The sequence below is a fragment of the Tyto alba genome, unplaced genomic scaffold (genome assembly GCF_018691265.1).
Source record: "Tyto alba isolate M040663 unplaced genomic scaffold, T.alba_DEE_v4.0 Super-Scaffold_41, whole genome shotgun sequence".
NCBI classification, from domain to species: Eukaryota; Metazoa; Chordata; class Aves; order Strigiformes; family Tytonidae; genus Tyto; species Tyto alba.
Window position 1 is genome coordinate 4,502,675 of NW_024881317.1, and position 22,280 is coordinate 4,524,954.

Here is a 22,280-nt window from a genome sequence, read left to right on the forward strand (position 1 = left end):
GCTCAAAGGAACAAAGAAGCTGTCTTTCTGACAGACTCAGAACCCAGTCAGGAACAATGGGGCTTAGATTTAAAACACAACCCAGAACTGAGTTCTTGCAGTTCCTGGAAAATATGAGTACTGGACTGGTGCATTTTTTTATTCACTATTATTATCTCCCATAGACATTCATCCTGATCTTAACATCTTTATTGTCCACATAGAGCAAGTTTCCTCTCAAACAGAAATGAATGTTCCAGTAAATTTCCTTAGACAAAAACATAAAAATCAAACAAAAAAGACCCCTTCATAACTTTTTAAAAAACATACACTTCATGTTGTGATTCAAAGTGCTCTTTGTTTCAGTAAGTATAAATACTGAATTTTACAAAGAAAAAAAGCAAAAGTGAGAGAAAGAAAACTTCTGTCATACACAAGCTAAATAACAATTGCAGTCTTAGTTCCAGACTGATTACACTGCGAGGCAAATACTAGGTAAAGTCAGGGTGGTTATTTTGCCTCAAGGACAACAGATCTTTGTCCTGAATCCTGCAGTCAATACCTATAAATATTCTGAATGCTGTCATAAAACTTTGAAAAACCTCTTCATAAGGGACACAAATATAAGACCTTCTGCTTTAAAATTATAGCAGAGTTAAGTTAGAGCTACAATGCACTTCTTTGAAATGTCAGACAATCGTTTTGCATGCTATTCATCTGATGTAAAAGATCTTTTTGCCTGCATTAGTCTTAAATCCTTTTACCTGAACTTGTTGGCAACAGGGACAGGGAGACCGGTAGTATCTTAAAGTCCTCTGCATGCCACCCTCTACAAGGAAAGTTAGACCCTCTCCCAGAAAGACAGCGATGGCCAGAGCACGCATCAGGGCAAGGGCTACTGCCCCTGGCAGAGCAGGGAGCTCGGGCACCTCTGAGCCCTCCATGCCTCATCTCTAAATGAGGCTTAATAAATCAGCCCTCCTGCAAAAATGTTGTGTGACCTCTGGTGAGAGATGCAGTATAAATCCACATGAACATTTCCTTTTATTATCAGTAAATTCTCTTGGATTGGTTGAAATTGTTCCTGCCACTGATATCACTGATCTCTGAAGAGATAAACACAAGCTGATTGATGACTTGTCTGCAGGATCTATTTCAACCACCCCCAGGCAGGATATTTTCCATGTGGGTAATAATAAATCTTACTATTGAATGTCAAATGAAAGCAAATTATGGTAAAAATAGGCACAGTTATGTATTTCTTACTGTATAATATTAAGGAAGATTTTTCAAAGATTGGATGAGCTTTCATTTGCATGCATGACTTTTTTGTAATGTAATCCTTTTTCTTATTTTTAATATATATTTTTTTAAAGCCTTGTATAGTCGACCAATGTAAAGAGACTATCTCCTCAAAATAGCCTGTTGTAGAGTCAGGTCTGGAAGGTTTCTCATCACAACTGAGACTGAATAAGAACTACATCCATTCTCAACAGATACCAGGGCTCCCTTTTACTACCACATTTTACATGATATTTTCAGGTATCACTAGTACTATTTTATCCATTTTATTTGCAAAGGAAGCAAATGGCATCCTTTCTTGTCAGTTAATAGAAAAGGTTTGAGGGGAGAGCTGTCACTCACTCTTATTGCTCCCAATTCTTTTCTAAAAATGATTGTAGAGTTCCAGGGAAAAGTTCTACCTTCATAATGAGAACAGCATTGAAAATGCTCATGCCACATTATTTGTGCCAAGCTCAGAAATAAAGATCTAAGCAACTTTCTAGGACCTGTTACATACAGTAAAGACAATGATTTGCACCAGGGTGGCTGTACTGCAGAGGAAGGAAAATGTGTAAATCCAAATCTCACATTTAAGATGTAAGCATAAGAAAAAGAGCTGTGAAGACAAGATTACAGGTGGTCCACTTACCAAATGTTGTATTTCACGGTTGTATTATCTGCACAGTATCAAAAAAATCTTTGTCCTCAAATGCAATAAACCAGACAGACAAAATGTGGAGAAACGAGAAAAGGACTGGAGAGAAAAACTAATCTGAGGCAGCATTTTCCTGCTATCTCTGTCCTCAGTCTATGGAGGCCAGGGAGAATTTGGACTATAGAGCCTGGGGAGAAAAGTGACAGTTAAAGCAGCAACTTGTGGGAGAAGCAACAGCTTGGTAGATAGGCCCTGTGCAATCTCTTCTCTGGGCAAAATCTACTGCTCCATTCTGAGTGTAATTCGTGCAGAGCAAAGATGGGGAAAAGAGGAGAATAGAACAGAGGTGGGAGAGCTATGTAACTTGAAGGGAACTTACCAACTCCCTTAGGGACCAGATAAACTGTGGGATATGGCCAGCAGGACAAGTGGTTGTTTTTCAGAAAGACTGGGGAAAGTCCATGGAAGAAGAGACTGGTACTTCCAAAATGTGACACGACCGTGGATCTCATGAATGGAACAGCAATTCATTACATAGTCAATCTGCCGTTAATTTGGGAGTATAGAGCACACGATAAATACAATAAACAACAAAAACAAATCAGCCTGCAGAAGAGGATAGCAATTCTTGTGATTTCACTGGCCTTCAGGCTGCCATGAAAAATCTTCTTTTCCATAGTTGAAATGCGGCCTGTTTGATTTTGATAAGAACCTGAATACCCAAATCAAAATTTCCAGTCTTTCTTGTTGTAATTCAAACACTGCTTTAGCATCCAGGTGATTCCTAGCACCGTGGATATACATTGAGCTCCCTTGGAAAGGGACATTTTACTCCTTAAACTTTTTTGAGCCTACAGACTGTCATCAGAAGGATAACAGACTACATTAGGTGAGCTTTGAGTCCTGTTACTAAAGAAGAGCATCATGTGCTGTAGCTTGAAAGAAGGCACTAAATTAACCCGTAAGGCCGATTCTCCTCTGCCATTTAGTCATTAGCTTTGTGTACCTGAATCGTAAGAAGGAACCATCATGTAAAAAGCTCTTGGATGTAAAGCTGTCAACTCAAAACTGGCCACAGGAAAGATAAAAACACACCGTATGAAAGGGCAGAGAACAGGGCTGCTAAGTTCTTCTAGATAGCAAGACCGACTTCTATTTTTACATAGAAGTTTTGAATCAGCAAAGCATTAGTGTCTTCTAGGACTGGGCTCATCATGCATGCTCCTGGTGGGACAGGACTGAGGAAAGTTATCTTTCACCTTGAACTCGCTGGGAAACTTGCAGTGTGAACAAGATCTGGCCACGCTCAGTTCTCTCTGAGCAGCACAGCCAGAGATGAAAGCAGCTTTTAGATCTCTCTGATTTTGCTTGGACTCCCACATCTTGGAAAGCAAACTCCATACAAGCTTGCTCCTTCTCTGTCTGTCACCATTCACTCACCTCATACAAGTCCAGACAAAACCAGGCAAGTCCAGTACCCACAGCCCAGTCACAGCTGCTCTCTATGGCCACATGGGCATGGCCGTAGCTCTGTGATGTTACACAGTGTTAAATATCCAGGGATAACTGCAGACCAGAAAGCCTTCATGAGACTAGAGAGCCTCAGTGGGGTGGTCAGAAGCATCCTGGTATTGACACTCCTATTTTAGACAAGAGAAAGCTACTGAAAATCTTTGGCCCCACCCAATTAGACTTAAAACCTACCCCAGCCCTGAGCTTCCAGGCAAACCCAGCAAATGTTTCTGTTTCAACACATCTGACTAATGCAAGCCGTAAGGTTGTCTCTGCTACTAGCTTGTGGCTGAGAGACAGAGGCACTTTTCAGAAGCCTCCAGCATGAGATCTACAAGAAGGGGAGAAATAAAAGACTTTGGTTTATTAGTTTGTTATTCTCCAATCCCAGCTATTACAGGACAGGCGCTATGTTTATGATGGATTCATTCAGAGAACATTTTCTCCCTGCCCACATAACTGTGCTTCAGACTGAAGCCAAAGCTGTATGGGGGGTTATAAAAGCTGCAGACATTTTTCAGTACCGTATACCACTCAGTGCTTCAAAAGTGCATACAAGGAGATGAGCCAGCAATGAGAAGCTGGCTTGACCTGTAGGAAACTACATACAATTCCTCATTGTACCATAATGTTCTCCTCCAGCTTCGGCAAGCCCCGCATTGCAACATACAACTGTGAGAAGGGGGCAGAAAATTCAGAAGCGTTCACACAATCTGCCATTTACTCTTCCAACAAGCAACTTCTGTGTTCTTGGAAGGGTTTATTTTAGCCTCAGCCTGAATAAAATGTGGCGTTACACCCTGACCATTTCTGAGCAGCTCTCCAGCATCACTGACACATACCAGGTTTCCATGTGCCACTGTTGCCATTTCACCTGCAAGTTCATAGCAAATCGGCCTCATCTCTAATACACATCTATAGTCAAAATCACAGTGCCCACAGGGACCAATTTATTTTTCCATCACCTGTAGCTTCCTTCATTTTATGCAGGAAGGAGCTGGCAGCTTTTAACAAGGAGTGTTATGAATAGCGTGGTAACGCCTTTCTTCATCCCTGTTAAATTTCTCATTTCATCTTGTGAAGTCAAATCCTGGTTTCTGCAAAGTCCCTAAAACAACCTACATTGATTATAATTGGATCTGCAGTTGGACTGCACGTATTTTATCTCCAGTTTTGCAGATTCATTGCCTACTACTGCTGTCTTCCCACATTTAGATATTTATCCCACTGCCCTAGAGGTTGTTCTGGCAGCTGGAGGTTGTGACAGTCCTGACACAATACACAGGAGAGGTCCCTTCAGTACAAAAGTTACCTTTCACTCCTGTTTGACCATTAATTATGGCTTTTGCCTTGTTCCTGTATGCATATCTCCTCTGCTCCCCCATTAGGAGCTGAGCATTCGGACTACTGCCAAATTGCAGGGAAAAAGCATGGTGCACAATATACAATCCAGTATCTTTGGGTGGCTTGTGATTTGTATTCAGTGTTATAGGAGCCAGTAAAAACAAGCCAAAATATCATTTTATTACTTGGGTCAGACCATTTGCATGTAATTTGAAAGAACAGTAATTCTGAATGTGCAAGGTGAATTCACATCTAAAGGTGTACCATGTCTGGTGTGCAAGAAATAATGCAACAAAATAAAACTCAGTGGAAAATGGTGGGGCTTCACCTCAACAGGCAAACCTGCAAATTCCACTAAAATGAAGCAAGTCACAGCTGCTGAAGATCTAAGTATTCAGACATCTTTGTGAACCCTATGACAAATTTGGTCTGTTCTCTTCAACAGAAAACAAGAGCCAAGCAAGTTTCAGTGGTATGAATACCTCTCACGTTTCTGTTACTTACATTTATAATGACCAATGTGCCTTTCTGGGCTTCAGAAGGACAGATGCTACTGCCCAGCTTTGCACCCTTGGCACTCTACTGTTGATAAGTAACTGAGGTCACTTTACAGCTTAAACAATGCCATAATGGACCAGGACACTCTATACATGTTGCTTCACCATGCTGTACTGAAAACACAACTTTATAGAAAACCACACATTTGTTCCCCTGGATTTTATACTGATTTGTCACAAATGTATCACAACAGTGCTTCATACAGGTTTCTTATTGCTAATGCATCCCCTCATGGGATTATCTAAGTGCTCTTGGTACAAACCCTCTGATAAGCCCTGGAAGCAGCCAGCATCACATCTAGTGCTATCAGCAACACGTTATGAAAGGAATGCCATGGCTAAGCGCTGCCGAGTCACAAGACAAAAACCACCCTGGTGTTTACAGCAGGGTAGGAAATACCACATTAAAATAAAAGCATGACAAGGGGAGAGTGCACACTTTGGGGTGGAAAAAAATCCAAACCACCTCTAAGCTCCTGGTTCCTTTGTCATCAAGTCAGTACATTACAGAGAAGAAGTGAAAGGCTTTTTGTGAAGCTTTATCTTGGCCTTTAGCAGACAGAACTGACAACCCTGAAGTGGCAAAAACCACTTGCCAAGTGCCACGTTCAGCGAACAAAGGAACACAACACCATGCACTGAACAGCAAACTATCAGCTCCCAGGGGGAAGTGTCATTTTCACATCCAGTTTGCTACACCAGAGTGGGAGAGAAGCTCCAACTGTTTTGAATTCATGTGTCAAGTCAATCACAGGAACAGATAATATTGGAGTTATATAAAATTTCGGAAGGAACCTCCACCCACCACCTGTAACACTCACTCGCCACTGTCAGAACAGCTCTGTAACTGAAGACAGCACTGAAGTGAAGTCGTCCTCACAGCTTTCTGCAAAGCAGATGATGGGATCATTACAATTTATTTTACATATGAACTGAGGCACAGAAAAAGTGTTTATTTTTGTTCCTATCAGAACAGTATCTAAAAGGCTGCACTGGACTCTAACTGTAAGTGCTAGTTCCTTGGTTTAAAAAAATTTGCATCTGATCCTAGAAACTTGCATTTTTAACAGACTCAGCAGGATCTGCATGGAAGGAAGGAAGGAAATACTAGCAGTCTGCCCCACAGATTGCTTCAGCCTTTTTTGCTGCAAGGCCTTGCTGTCCCACTTAGGGAAATCAAACCAGATCTGTTTAGTTTTCTCCAACTCCCTTAAACAAGACCCTCCAAACTGAGTGATTTTTGTGCGTGTACAGATAGTATTGGTGTCAGAGCTGGAAAGTGAGAAGCCAAAAGCTATGTTTGGGGTCTAAGGACCAGCAGCCTCCGTATCAGCAGCCAGAGGTGGTCTCAGACCTTCTGCTGGGTGCTGTACCATAACAAGTGTATTCTTGCCCACACCTAATCCATCCAAACAGCATTAAGAAGAGCTTGGGCGTGCACTGAGGAGCTGAGTCTCTCCAACTTTTCTCCCCCTGAGCATTAGGAGCTTGTACTGGGGTAATTTCTGAGCCCAGGCAGAAGAGCTTAATGTGAATGGTACCTAAAAGCATTCTTGAGATCAGGCTCAGACCCATGGTCAGTGGAGAAACTCAGGGCTTCCTGATGCTTTAAGTCGCACCCCTCGATCTTCCCAACAGCCCTCCTGTCCTCCTTCGTACACATTCAGTGCTAAAATCCATGGACTCGAGTTTTACACTGCTGTGTCGCAGTACACCGAGGAGGAGTATCACCTGCCCTGATTTCCCCATCTACCATTACCCAAATTAAAGCTATGCCAGCCCTATCCTCTTTCATAACCACTGTGTGAGAGCAAAAGGAGAAAACCACAAGGGGAACAGATGCTGTGGTTTGAAGAAAAAGAGAGAGAGAAAAAGAAAAAGATATCATTGCTCTCTGAAAGCATCCAGAAATGTTTCTATTCAATTCATTCAGGCCTACACAAGATCAGGGAGAGCACAGGACTACTGTGAGGAAAATCTAGGTCACATATGATCACAGCAGCACAGCTGCCATCATCTCAATGGCCATGTGAAGCAAGGACTGCAGCAAGGACCTCTGCTGAAGAGGGCTTTTTTTTTTTTTTCAGTCCAGTTTTACAATTTCCCTTCATTAAGGTGTATTTTCCGGCAGGGCTGTGAGTACATTGGGTCTTCAATTGGGGTGAAGGATTTAGCTATAAATCCCAAAGATGATTCAGTAAGTGGAATTTCTGTAGGATCGTTTAAATAGTTTATAGGCTGCCAGGCAGGATTTTAACCTTCTAACAGTGACAGGAACAGTGTTACTTCCCTGCTCTTTTGAATGCCAACACATTTCTTAGTTCTCTTTGTTTCCTATCTGTTGTGGAAAGATACACATTGCTCCCATTTTCATTAAGGAAACAGGAATCTTATGCTATTTTAATACACCTGTGAAAACTTCTTGAAATTCTCTCATTCATTGCTCTCTTTTTGTTAAATACACAGGTCAGACCCTATGGTCCCTTCCCCTGCTTCAAACAGAAAAGCTAAAATAAATACACGTGCGCACACACACACTTAAAAAAAAAAAAAATAAAAAAAGGAAAAGAAAGAACAATGCAGCCCCAAACCATTATCTTTTTCCTTTATATTTAAACAGACCCTCCATCACCCTCCCTTCTCCCCTTTTCTACACCTGAATAAAACCAGGAAGGATCTAAAGCCCAAATACCAAACACTCCTGCAATTCAGAAGATTAGAGGGAAAGGACAAATGTTCATGGGTGCCATGAAGTTAAGCCAAGCATCTTGGAGCAGCATTCATTAAGGAGCTCTGCCAAAACTCCTCGCGCAGGCAGCTGGAGCAGGAGCAGCTGGGGAGCAGGAGGAAGTGATACACAGCACAAGTCAGGAAAATAACGCACAGAGGGATCCTTTCGGTGGAAGCGAGCATGTTACAGATAAAGCATTAATAAGGATTTGTTCCCCAAAGCAAGCAGCCCAGACAGCAGAGCAACAGGAAATCAAATCACCTAACTGCAAAGCGACTGACTCACGCCTATTGTTAGAAAACCTTGAGAGACAAATGGCCAGGCCTCAGCCTGATGCTGCTGCAGCCCTGGGACCAGTACAACTGTTCCAAGCTTAGGGGAAGAGCGGTGACACTTGGGGCGTAGGGCAAGGACTCCCTTGAGTCATGGCTGCTAATTATATACCTTCGTATGTGTTGAAAAGACAGACATTTTAATGCATGGCAGTTACAAGAGCTTATCTCAGTACCGTAGGTAATACGCCCGTTATCAGGGACTAGAAGTAGTAAGGTCCCTGCTAAAACATTAAAAAAATCTGATCCTGGCCTGAGATCTTGTGTGCTAGCTAACTCTGTCAGCACAGCCCCTCTGCCCTGGGTCAATCTCCTCTTGTGGAAATTTAGGGGGCGGGGGGGAGGGAGGGGGAATTCCAGTGATCCTTCGGCGACAGCACTGGCCTCTCTGGGATCTGGGGGGACAGGATGAAACGAACTGTTAATCGGTTCCAGTGATTCTTACGCTCAGATTTTGCAAGTAACTGAGGAGTGCTGTGCCAGTGCGTTAGCTGGTTTGAATTCAGAATTCTAATCAGATGAACTAAGTAACTTTCAATCTAATTAGGAGAAGAGTAGGGTTTGTTCTTAATCCACAACCATTTAATCTTCCGACTCATTAGTTGTGCATAGGCTCTATGAATATGGATATCTGGAAGGAAAAAAAATTCTTTGACCTTGATGAGAATGATAACACACATATAAAGTAGGTGTGCACTCACCTTTCATCACACTCGCTTTATTATGTAGATTCAACAATTCCTCTTGCTCTGAATCAGGCTATCGAGAGTTATAGGCAATCCTGCAGCCAATTAGGCATCAGAGTCCTGATGAACCATGGAACCTGTAATGATTAGCACAGTGTTTACAGGCAAGCTGCCACCTACCAATTTGCATGCAAATAAAAATGTATCTGTTTTAGAAGGCTGTGCTAAGCAGTATAACTAGCACACCAACAACTGGGTTGAGGAAGAAAAGAAATACATTCCAGGACAACAATTTTTGGAATAATTTAATTTTACATAAAAAAAGAATCGGCCACACTATTTCTAGTGCAGAATTAAGATATCAACTATCAGGAATATTTCCTCAGTTTATGAAATTATTTAATACCCCTAAGAAAAATAAATTAATGGGCAAATTCTCTGATTTTCTTCTGATTTCCTGATTTATGCTTTATTTCTCTTTTTATTGAAATTAATGGGGGACTGCCTTTGACTGCAATAGAAGTAGGATTGCAGAAACCATGTCTTCTGTAGGTGTTTTTGCTTCTCTTGCATTCATCTCCCAAAATTGAACTTCAGACCTGTCCACACTTTCTACAATGATAGTTGCATAATTTCTACTTGATGCATTTTGGGCACTACACCTGGAAAATATTTCAATACAAATCATTTGTGTAGCACAGACAGTGGTTTAGGCTAGAGACAACCCTAAAGATTAGGGGCTAGGAAAAAATCTGACTCAAGTATCTTAAGTAGGACTGTTGTGTAGCTGTTGCTGAAAATCTCCCTCTGGGAGCCGTAATAAAGCTGGGGAGGGATCAGAGAAAAGCTCACTCCTGTTCCCTTGCTCACTTGAGTTTTCTTCCTAGAGGAGACCAAGCTGTTCCATCAGAGTGGTCCAGAGGCAGAAAATGGGGAAAACTAAAATACACAGCAAGTCAAGGGATCCTAAAGCCCAGTCAGACAAGAAAGATCCCAGGAAGAACCGTGTCAGGGACTGCAACACTCCCTGTTGCTTGTAACAGCTGTGAGGATGAGAAGAAAAATGTGGATCTCTGCTATGTGATTGTTCAGGCAAAATCCAGCTAAAATGGAGAGTGCAAGGCAAAGAAGTCAGATGACACTGTAGACTGATAGATGGACGAAAACCAAGGGCTTTATTTACTTTTGTTTTCTCCGCCAGTTCAGCCATTCTGTTTCTAGCCATTTTCTGGCTCCATTGTTGCTTATTTAAAAAGCCTCCATGGACCAAAAATTCAACATACATCCTCAGCTTGTTACATGAGACACTGCAGAAGTGACTTCTTCCCTCAGCAGCAAAGCAAATGCCAGCAGGGAAGAGGGCTCTCTCACTGCAGAGACAGTGTTGCCCTTAAGTGAACCAGCATCTACACGTGCAAAGCCTTCACCCCAAGTGGGGAAGACCTTTTAACTTGACTCTGCCAGTATCAAGGGGATTAAGGGTACTATTTAACTTCGTCCAACTTCTCAGCTAACAGTATCCTTGCACGCACCTCCACTGCTCTTTTGCAGAACTGGGCAAGTTCACTTGAGCCAACTCTTAAGGCTTTTACCTTTAAAGCCAACGTAGATAAAAAGTTTAACAAGACATGGAGATGCAACCTAAAGCTGCCTCTCTAAAATAACAGGCTCCAGCTGCACAAGGGAACAGTAATAGCCAGTGCCCTACGAGGTCCAGTGCTGGCCCCTTGAGCTTGACCTGTCACGTCCTCAACAGAGCAGGATTTGTCCACCTAGCAGCATCCCAAAACCCCAAGTTTTGTAGAGAAGTTGCTCACAAACATCATCTGTTTCCAAAGGATGGTTTGTTCTGGGGTGAAATGAAGTAAGTCCAGTTGTTGCGTTTCTTTTTCCCTGTGGAGCAGGTTCAAGCCAAAGAAATTTAACCGCTACTCAGCTGTTTTCTGCTGACATTGCTTGCATTCCTCTCTCTTCTCAAATAACATTTGGAACTCCCTGCCAGATAGTGCAATTTGATATATGCCCTGATGATAGAGGGTGGAGGGGAGGAAAGTACATTGGCTAATATTTTTCCATTACAAATCTAAACGGCACAATCTACAGTTTAATCTGCAATAAAAACAGCAATTTCTGAAGGCTGGGTTAGTGACTCTGGGCCAACACTTGTACCTGAAACCTTTACACACAGATTACTTTTAAGATGTTGTGATAAAATTACTACCAATAGTATTTTCAAGCTACAGCTTTTGAAACCACCCAAAGAATTTTAAGGCCCAGACACTTGGATCTCAAGACAAGATTTGATTCTGCGCAGAGTTGTTCAGCAGGCACCCAAACACAGTACCAACATCCTTATTCAACCCCAATGAGATTTTCCTTCCCAGGTACCTCTAAGATCCTTCAGTTTTGAAAAGGATGGTTTGCCTTTCATGAACCCAAGTCTCAGTGTTTGCCACCAACAGAGGAAAAAGCCAGCATTTACCACACAAGGGTTTTCCTATACTAATGGCAGCAAATACCACAAATACCAGGATGAAATAAAAATCCACAGCCCCTCCAAATGCCACATGAATTAGCAAGGTAAGGGCTTAGAATTTCTGGTATTTAGATGTCAATGCTCCTCTATGTGTTTGGAAATTCAAGGGTTTATTACTGCCTCTTATCTGCAAATATAAATTTGCTTATTTTTGCCTCTTGATCACAACAGCAGCGCTCTCAGAATTACTGTATTTCAAACATATGCAACAGGGATGATCATGTCAGGAAAAGAAGAAAACACTGTTTTGGCTGTGCCCCTGCTCTGCAAGAGAGAAAAAAAAAAAAAAAAGTCCTTTCCTTTCTGCTGGGACTGAACCATGCTGGGATACTTGGCTCCATTTATTTTACCATCTCCCTGCGCTTCTCTCCCAGGGTTGGGAGAACTGAAACATGATGAGAAATTTTACTCTGCTGTCAGCTGGCCCGAGGACAAGGAGAACAGATCTCTCTGAGGGAAGACAGTTCCCAAGGGGCTCACAACTAAGAAGTATTTCAGCTGCCCTGCTGTAAAAGCGTCTCTCCCCATAAGCACGGCCGTGGCTACTGGACGTGCAGCTGGAGCACAGCCCCTGTGAGCTGCACAGGCAAGGGACAGACCGAGCAAGGACAGGCTCCTAGATGGACAGACAGCCCCTTTCATTCCTCACACCCATGTATTGGTGACTGTTTGTCTAGCTGTATGGAGTCTGAACCCTTGTACAGGCACCGAAAGCATAAATGTCCTCAGGCTAAACAAAACCTAGTAAATCTTAGACCGCAGCAAGTTTCTACTTTTTACATTAATTTCATATTTATCACCTAATGTAAATTATACTATCACCAATCTAATTTATTCTGTGATCACCTCTCACTCAGGGTGTCCAGGGGCCAAATATCACTGGAGCGTGACAGAATGTGCCAGCAATGAGTCCTGGGTCCACCCTGTTCCTTTACAGGTCCCTCAGGGCTCCTACTCACACTGCCAGAGACTGCTGGGCTAACCTGATACAGACATTGCTTCATTCCAAGCAGTCACTAAAACATCTCTTTGTAAGGGATTTCCAGAGTATATTTATCCTGAGGTATTCTCCAGTCCTTCACCCCTACAGGGACATGCTTCGGGACAGACAGCCAATATTCAGTTCTCTCTATGCCTTACAGACAGGAGGCAAGCTAGTTGGCTTGGGGCTTCTATGAATAAATCAGCTTTTAAAAAGGATGAAAGAAAAATATGACAGAATTTGGTCCTTCTCATTCAAAAGACCTTGTCTAGCAGCAGAGGGAGTGAGTAGGGCAGATTCACCTTCAACATGATAATCTCTTGCTAGCTCTCCTTACAGCATTCCCAGCTTCTGCCCTTCACTGGATGCTGAGCATGAATGTGGGAATGAATCACTGCTGATCTTGGCAAAATACCAGTTTCCCTCCCTTTGCTTCAGCTTGGAATAATCCCAATTTTCCAAATGGCTTCAGTGAATCCAGGATTTAAACTCAGCTATTAAAAAGTAGCGGGAACCCATAAATCACATGCTTTATATCAGCGAGCTCTTTGATGCATTTAAAACAATTACTGGGAAATATATGATCTTCCTAAAAATAAATATTTACGTGAACACCAGGAGAGAAACTACTGTCAAAACATAATACATGGACAATCTAATCTCCACCCCTCAGCTCCACAGGCAGGCACGGGGACTGTCGTCTTTACTCTCTTTTGCTGCTCACAGCTGTATTAGAATTGATAATATGCTGAAATGACACATGCTTACGATGATGCTAGAGCAGGATAAAAATTATGCAGTAAATTAATGTATGCCTGCTTTCAAGTCCAAGAGGGTGGAGATTACCAGCCCATGGGAGGTCATTTTTTCACCCATTATATTGCTCACAAAATGGCTTGTAATTACAAACATTTACACCAGGTTTCTATCAATGGTGACATTTAATTCCTGCCACTGATACAGACATAGGAGTGCCAGGAACAGACAGAAAGAGCTAATCTTGAAACAGGTCAAAAAAGAAAGCAGATGAATTTATTCTGCCATCCACATCTTGCTAGAAATTTTCAGCAGCAAAACCTTTCCAGCCTGCAACTGACAATGTTGCTCTCTCATGGGAATATACAGTTTTCAGCTTCTGCTGGTGTTGTTTTCAGGTTTCCACTATTGCTATTGGTAGGTCACTAGAGCATGACGGAGTTTGTGTAGCACACAGATGTGGTTCCCGTAACGGCGTAAGCGGGAGTTGCCATCTCTGCTGCACATGTGGTGACAAAATATGACTTGTATTATTTTTAGAGGAGAGAACAGGCTTTAAAACCAGTGTATCACATATGCCCTACTGAATAGGTTAGGGCAGACCTACCACCTGACCGGAGTTAGGAGAGAGGAGGAAACCACACACCAGAAGTACATTAGCTCCAGGTCACAGGAAGCACCTGTGCTGCTGTGGCACCAGATGCCTACTCCATAACATATCTGCAATGGCAACAGAAACATGTAACCTCTCTGCTGTCACCAATTCTTTTGCAGTGAGACAGAACCAACACCCAACTTCCACCACTGAGGCAATTCACGTTATTAAACTCAACAGACTTGCAGCTCAGCCATGAACGCTCTGAAAACCAACCCTTTAGCAGCGGTGTGTGATGCAGCAGAGCTGGTCAGGTGAACCTGTCGAGCAAATCCACGCTGTCCTCTGGATCCTTCAGTGTGCAAATCCATGCAAAATAAATACGCTGCCTCATGGATGCTGTGAACACTGAGACACTCCAGCCTGCGTGGAAAGCTTTTTCCACAATGGTTAGAGCAGGCTGAAACAGAAAGAGGGAGCTCTTCCACTGTCCCCTGCAGAAACCCGAAGAGAAGGACATTCCTGAGTTTTGTCCTCCCCTTCCCAATCTCTTGTCTTTGTTCTCACAGCTCCAGATCCCTTCACCTTCTTTTGTTACTACTTCCATCACCCCTTCCCCAAGAAAGGGCACATGGATCATGAGCTCACAGGGCTGGAATCCGGCAATTTGTACTTCTCAGCCTCCCTTATCTCACCTTCCCAAGGGTGCACTTGTTCTATGGTCCTGGCAAGAAGCTACCAGGGAAAACACGCACGGAGTTAACCTGGTGGGGGGCATCCAGCTCCAAATAAACACAAAGCTGGGATGTCAGATTCACTGCATGGAGCACTGAAAACCTTGCGGTTTGGTTTCCCTATGCATCTAACTTTGGACTACGCGCTCTGTCTGCGCAAGATTAGTGTTATTGGTACAATCCACTTAAGAAATCTCTGAAAAAGATTAGGCCACTGCAGCATGATGAGGGAAGATGTCTTGATTTAAGAACACAGACATTACTAGAAAGGGAAAAAAAAAATAAAAGGGTCCCTTACTGTTCTGACATATCAAAAGGAGACTAATGAACCACCAGTTCATAGAACGACCCTGCTCATCATTTCAGAGCCAGGCTGGCCTTTTGTGTTAAGGACACTGAATAACAAGAGCAAGAACAAACAGAAGGAACCCTTTCCCCCTGCCCAAAGTAAATTTTGATATGAAATAATTTAAAAACTACACCCTTCTGCCCTACTTTAAGGTCCACAGATGAAAAGTTTTGTTCCATTGGAAAAACTGAATCAAGGCTTTTGATCCTCAAAGATCTCTTAATCGCTTTGCACATCAGTTCTTTTCATTATTTCAAACATACTTGAAGACAGCTACTTTTCTCTCTCTTTTTTCTTTTCTTTTTTTTTTTTTTTCTTTTATTTTTTTTTTTTAGAAAAAACTTTTCTGTGTTTGGGCCATTTCCCAGCCAACTCTGGCAGTACGGCAGACAGCTGTTTGTTCTTTACTCACTGTAAGTTTCAACATATATACACATTGATCTGAATTAGTAAAGTCTAAAAAAGCATGATCCTTGCCACCAATTGTGCTAGCTCACAATATCCACCTCTTCAACCTTCTCGTGTTTAAGAAAAGTTCCAAGGAAGATTATATGTTTCTGGTTAAAAAAAGAAAGTAGTTGTTGGGGTGATTGTTGTGGGTTTTTTAAAAAGCTTGACTCAGAATTGGAATCTCTGTCACATCAAACTGAATTTAAATCAAGATTTCTCCAAAATTTCATGTCTCTGCAATTCCAGTAAGTCAAATCCAGCACCAAATCACCAATTCTTAAACAAAATGGGAAAGAACTTGCAATAACGCTGGCCATCTTGGCATCCCTGTGAGATCATCCCTCACTTTATTTATTTATTTATTTATTTATTAAAGTCTCGGTCTTGGTTTTTCACTCACTGACCGATTGAAAGGGCAGAGACGTTTTCTGAAATGAAGACCGTTCTTTGTCTGTGCAAGACTTTGCACCAAGCAGGCTCCCAAAAATTATAATACAAATTATAGACAGGAGCAATGGGAGGTGGAGTCAGAGTTAGCTGGCTCACAAGCCATCAAGGGGGATGGATAACATCAAAACCAAACTCCACCTGGAAAGCTGCATGTAGGCAGCAGAGCAGAGCAACAGTTTAATGTGTTCAGAGCCTGAGGCATTGTTTAGCAAGTGGGTGGATGCTTTTTGAGCCAGCTCCATCTATCCAAATGGTGTCAAAGCCATTGTAAACTGCCTTGTTAAATTCTGGTCACAAAGCAATCCAGAGCTGAGGAGGGCCAGCAACAGAAGACTTCTGGCTGCATCAACACAGAACAGGCGTATGGCTTGTCGTGCTCTAAGATGTAGGTAATAGCTGAGCGCTGCTCTGCAGACAACCTTTCTCATTCCATCCAGTCAACCTGAGACTGAGACCCTACAACCAGCCTGAGACCCTACGGCAGTTTGAGAGGACACTGTCTCCACGTGATCTGGGCTAACCATCAGTCAGACTCATCCATGTTTCACTGTCATTAACAAGAGGAACGACAGTCTTTCTGGCAGGCATCAAAAGATCTGACAAACTTCTGTCCCCTGCATGTAGCTGCTAAACAGTCCAACCTCCCTGAGCCTCCTCTCTTTTTCCTGCATTTATCCCCTAAAGGCAGGGGAAGATTCTGTCTGTAAATAAATACAGTACCTAGCACTACACTGTACTGATACTCGGGCTTTCAGATTCAGCCACAGTAAAACAACATTTAGATCCTGGTCATTTATTCCACTGTACCAGATGAGTCAGATGAAACACAGCTGAGACCACACCAGCCATCACTGCCCCGCAAACCACTCCATCAGCATTGAACAGAGATGAAAAAAAACAGATCCCCATCTGACAACTGTCCTCCCTGCAGGCTTGTGGGTATCTCGCAGGCAAAGAGCGGTCCCCAACACTGAGCCCACACAGACCTCACAGAGACTGTACACACCCACACAGCAAAAGGAGAAAGCAGACCTGGGAAGATGAGCTTTCTCCTCATCAATTTTTAGGAGCAAACCACTGCCCAGCATAACAAGCATGTTTTCCAGTGTTCACCACAGCACAAAGCTTGACAAGAGAGGACTAAAAGGAAACCAGGGATCCTAGCCACCTTCTGACTAGCTTTCCATAACAGGAATGCCAGATACGGGTTGGCAGCTAGTGTGTGGCAAGAGAGAGCTGCTCCTAAGAGCTCCCCGAGGACACGGCTTCCTCACCTCCACAGTCATGGGGGTTACTCGCTGTAGGTGGCTGCCATTTTGCAACACCTTCCTGCACCTCAGTCCCATATATGCCACAAAACACAGCCGAGTTTTGCACTTCACATTGATTTCTATGGATTGCACCTACTAGTGACTTGCTGCTTGCAGAGTAAGTACCATCTCAGCCCTTCCCAGTGCACACTGTAACATTAAACCTTATTTTACTTGGCAGCTAGAGCTCACTTTTCAAGCAGCTGTGAGAAAAAGACCCCTCAGCTGATGCAAATAAACAAGGTTTTATTTTTAATTTGTAAATTAAATCAAACAACTTGTGTTTCAGGCTGTGCAGTCCACATCCATCTCAGTAAAACCCCACAGAACAAAGGAGACCTTCTGGCCTCTCCAATGCTCTAACGAGATGCCTGGTTTCTACCCTTAGTATTGCACATCAATAAGGATGGAAAACTTCAGAAGCATCTCTGACTCCTTTTTGCACACCCCCCCATGAAATTTGAGGCCAGCTGTGCCGACTATCATTTCCACTGAAATAAAAGTCTACCTGGAGGTGGAAATTAAACCTAGAACATAGGTTTAGCCTACAGAGAACTGAAGCTAGAATACATCTGACTAGTTTTTGGTCCATAGTCTTATCTCTCATGATGAGGGCAGGCTTGTAAAGACCACATTTGGGAGCTAACTCACAGCAACAGCAGTTTGCTGTTTACCCATGAATAGCAGGTCTCAATACCCTAGCTAGCCTAACTGCTGATGGCATTGGTCTTACTCCTAATGAACTTAAAGCCACTGAAGCCCAGCACTAAAATGCAAGTTTGTGATGACCTCACCTAGAATGGGTTATTGGAAACACTTGAGGAATGATGGATAGACTGATGAAGTGTCTGCAAGCCTGGCGTCACTGAGTTGCCACTTCACATACAGCCACAATAATAGGAGCAGTAGCAGCAGATGGAGGAGGATTGTTCAAATGGCAGAGCTGGTCCTTCCTTTGGAGACATATGGCTCTAGCAACAGATGAAAACAACCAGTGAGGAGGTTTCAGGAGAGCAGTCCTGGAACACATGTGAGAAACAAATGCAAAGCTGAGCAGTGGCTCTGTAGCTTTTGTTGTTCCTGGCATGGCACTACGTTAGATACAGAGGTTCTTTTTCAAGTAGAACCAAGTTTAAATGAAACACCTGACGAGCAAATACTTCAAACTACATCCACAAGATAGAGGAAATAGCCGAAAGCCCGGGTCCTACAGTCTCTAGCATGCTACAGGTCTCTGCCACAAAGTAAATGCCAAAAAGTGAAGATGCACCAAATATGCACACAAAGCTGCCAATCTAGATGTGTCTACACATGCTGCTGTACTATAGAAAGATGCCAAGAGCAGAGGTTTTTGAGTTAGAAAGGCATGCAGGCAGGCAGTGAAAGAACTTTACATTTGTGCTAAGTTCTCTTAGCATATAAACTGCACATATTGTGCATATATACACACACTATATATTTCAATATAAATATATATATATAAGCACACACACAAACATAGACTAGTATAGGCACAAGAACCTGGACTCAGGAGCACTTGCCTCAGCTTATGTCCCTCCCATAGGCTTTATGTAAAGTTTTAGGAAAACTAGTGCCCATTTCTTCCTTTGGGTTGAGTTGTTACATTTATGAACCCAAAATGGTAATTCTTCACCTGTTTCTGGTTAGAATCCACTTGCATCAGCATCTGTATCAATGGAGCAGTTCAGACCACTAATTTATCTGTAAGCTAAATATTGCTACTAGCGCTGCTGGAGAATTGCAAGGAGGTTGACATTCTACAGTTGCTATTTGATATAATATTGGATTACTGTGACTGGGGGAAGAAGAGAAAATCATATTGCAAATTCACAAGCTTAGGATATCGTATTCTGAAGCCGATCTGTGCAACTGGATGGATTGAAAACTCTACTTTGCTGTGGAGTTTGGAGATATGAGGCCGGAGTTTTCATTAGTCCCTCCCACAAATGCTTTAACACAGCAGAAGATTGTTTCCAGTACCTCTGCCCACCAGCTTTTCCCAATTCAGCCCATTGCTTGTGGGAGATTTGTGCAAGAAGCCAATCTGCTATTCTAATGGAACTCAAAGCCAACTCCTTCAGTGAACAAAACAGTCAGAGCAAATTTCGTATCTGCTTTCCCAAGGTCCCTTCTCTCAAACAAATAAACAAAAAAAAAAAAAGTTTGTTTTTATAGAGCTTGGGTTAAAAAGCCAGTCTTGGAAATGTACTGAGTGGAGCAATCCTCCAGCACCACCCAAAACCAGCCAGCAAATGAAAGCTCGCCAAGGCTGTTAATTTGACGGCTGGGGGGGAAACGAAACCTATTGCTACCATCTGCACAAAGGAAACAGAGGCAAAGCAAAACCCTGCTGTGTGAGCAGAAAGAAAGGTTCAGCATAGCAGAGACAACACAAACCATATGAGACACTTGTTAAACTCTCTTCCAGCTTTTTTCTCCACCACTAAATGCTGCAGGACAATGATCAATCTATTCAATAGAAGCTTAAAACAAGACCCTCAGGACTGTCAGTGGTGCAGGTCTCTGTTTTCTTACAGATTCTGGCACATTAAGGCCCCGATCCCTGGTAAATCTTTAAGACAACATGAATAGTTTGCATACTCTGAGCCTCACAGATGGTTTGCATCTAAAAGACCTTATGCAGACTGCAGTGGTCATGAAACCCATCCTCATGGCTAGAATTTGGGATGCATCACATTTTTACTGCTGTTTGTACTGCTCAGTTTGTGAACCAGAATAAATAAATGATCTTTCAATAAATAAAGGCAGTTTAAAAAGAGCTTGATCTACTGTGAGCCCTTTATTTTACCCCAAAGGCAACTGTGGCTAGTGTGTGCTATTTCACAGGTGAAGAAAACACCTCTCTCAGTAATTCTGCTGCTACAGTGGGGGTTAATCAGCAATCAGCTCTATCTACAGGGCTGGCCTCTACAGCTGCACCAACATCTCAGGCTGGAAAGCTGGCAAGAATACCTTGGTAGTGCACCAGGAGGCTCTGGGAATTTCATTACATTTTCCACTCACCCAGTGTGTCTCCGGAAGGCCATCTACGGAAGAGAACAGAACTAGCGTGTTGCCGCCCAACCCTCTGGAGTTTCTCCTTTCACACCCACTGCCAAAGCACAAACACCCTCACCCTAGGCCAGATTCTGATCTTTGTACCAGCAAAAACCAAAATGCAGTGCTATCAGCTACAGGCTCTTGCTGTGACATCTACTGACCAGCCATTCGGAGGGGGCAAGCCCTTCCTCCCACCTCCTGCAGGGCTGAGCACCTATTCTCCCTTGCCTCAAACTGAAGTTAAGTGAAAAAAGCCACCCCTGTGCTGTCCATGGAGCAGCATGGCTGGCATCCCCCCTCCCAGCCCCAGCAGTGACTCCAGTACATGTCTAGGCTTGTTGCAGCCTGTCTCAGCTGACACTCGCAGTGGTGCTGTGGCAGTCCTGCACTTCTCACTTGAGCTTTGAAAAAAGCAGCAATTCGCAGAGCTGGAGGGGGCAAGGGGTAAAGAATTCATCAGCTCTGCAGTCCATTTTAGAGAGGGCACACACAAAACGCAGCTCAGCTGGAATCACTCATCTCCTCATCTGAGCAGATGTGAGGATATCCGGTGACCTTGTTGAAAACAGACTCACCTGGAGAGACTCAGAGGTTTGTACCAAAACCAGAGTTCTTCCACAGAGCAGTTTTCACTTGGTGATTGCAAAATTCTCCTTGCGAGCAAAAAAGTCCTCCTGCAAATAACAGACCACCAGTGGGGTTTCACACAGAGAAGCATTTCTGCTGAAAGGATACACTGAATTTCTGTAGGGCCCGAAACAGGAAGAAAAGGTCTAATACCCAGGAGTCCTGACTCCAATACCTGATAAAGACCATTCCCTCATTACAGGAGGATATAGGTCACCTTTTCAGTATGTTCACAAGACCTGTGGGAGCTGGGGGACAACCAGGCAGCCATCCTGCCCCAGGTATCAAAACACCACTTTGCACAGGGTTTGGTGTAATTCTGTAGCCTACTGTAGACCTATTGTCCAGGAGAGAAGTGGCACCAAACCCCAGGGGTTGCCACTGCATGAGTAGTCACAGCCATGTGCCCTAAGATGACAGACAGCTGTGGTGTAAGCAAACCTCTCTCGGCAGGACTGTCTAACTCCAACTTAAAATTGAGCTTCTGTTTCAAGTCAGATTTTCCCCTGATGTGCCTCATCCTGCCCAGAGACAAAAATAGAGAAAGTGAGAAAACAGACCTTTATTACCAACTGCAATCCCCACTGCCCAGCAACCAGCTCTACACTCCATGTTAGCCTTGCATAAAGAGAAAATAATAAAACCCAACAACCCGCACTACCCACAGAATAAAATACACACAGCATAAGCCTTTATACAGATCAGGCAGCAATCACCATGTGTCTGCAAGCTAAGCAGAGGAGAGCTGTGGTCCTTGTCCTAGACACTGTCTAACCTCTGTTCCTGCTCTGAGCGTGCTTCAGCGATGCTGGGGCTGGAGGTGAGCACGCTGCAGTCGAATCGTGCTATTAGGTAAGCCGGGGCTGCAGAGTCAGGTCTCCTCTCTGTTCTGCTAAATAGGATGATCGTTTTCCAAGATTCCTCACTTCTCACCTATACATAGCAGGCCACTTGTAATTTTTCTTTTTTTTTTTTTTTTACATTTTCCTGCTGGAAAAGAAAACAAAAGGTAGTGGATACAGTGATGACTATAATGAAACAGTTACATTGGGATTAAATTGCCAGCCTGCGTACAGTTGTGGTAGGGAACATGAGAAGGACTGCAGCCTGCTGTTGGCATTGCCTACCATAATTACTCCTAACCAAATCATGGTCACACCCTGTTCCATACAACGCTTTGGATTTCCAGATTCAAACAGATCTCAGACAGATATGGGGCCTGTTTCTATCCCTCCCTATGTCTATAGCAAGACTTCAGGGGTCTAAAGTCCACACAGGATTGCTTATGCAAACGTGGTATTTAACAAATGATTTGGATGAGCCAAGGTAA

The 22,280-nt window shown here is 43.2% G+C and overlaps 1 long non-coding RNA gene across 1 annotated transcript; it reads right to left on the minus strand.

The window, feature by feature from the left end:
- Nucleotides 1-3,160: 3,160 nt before the first annotated feature.
- LOC122154570 lies at nucleotides 3,161-18,235 on the minus strand. The gene is made up of 3 exons (XR_006166614.1): nucleotides 18,037-18,235; nucleotides 9,096-9,217; nucleotides 3,161-3,484 (listed from the first exon to the last, which is right to left on the minus strand). It is a non-coding gene; the product is annotated as an uncharacterized LOC122154570 (long non-coding RNA).
- Between the last annotated feature and the right edge of the window lie 4,045 nt (nucleotides 18,236-22,280).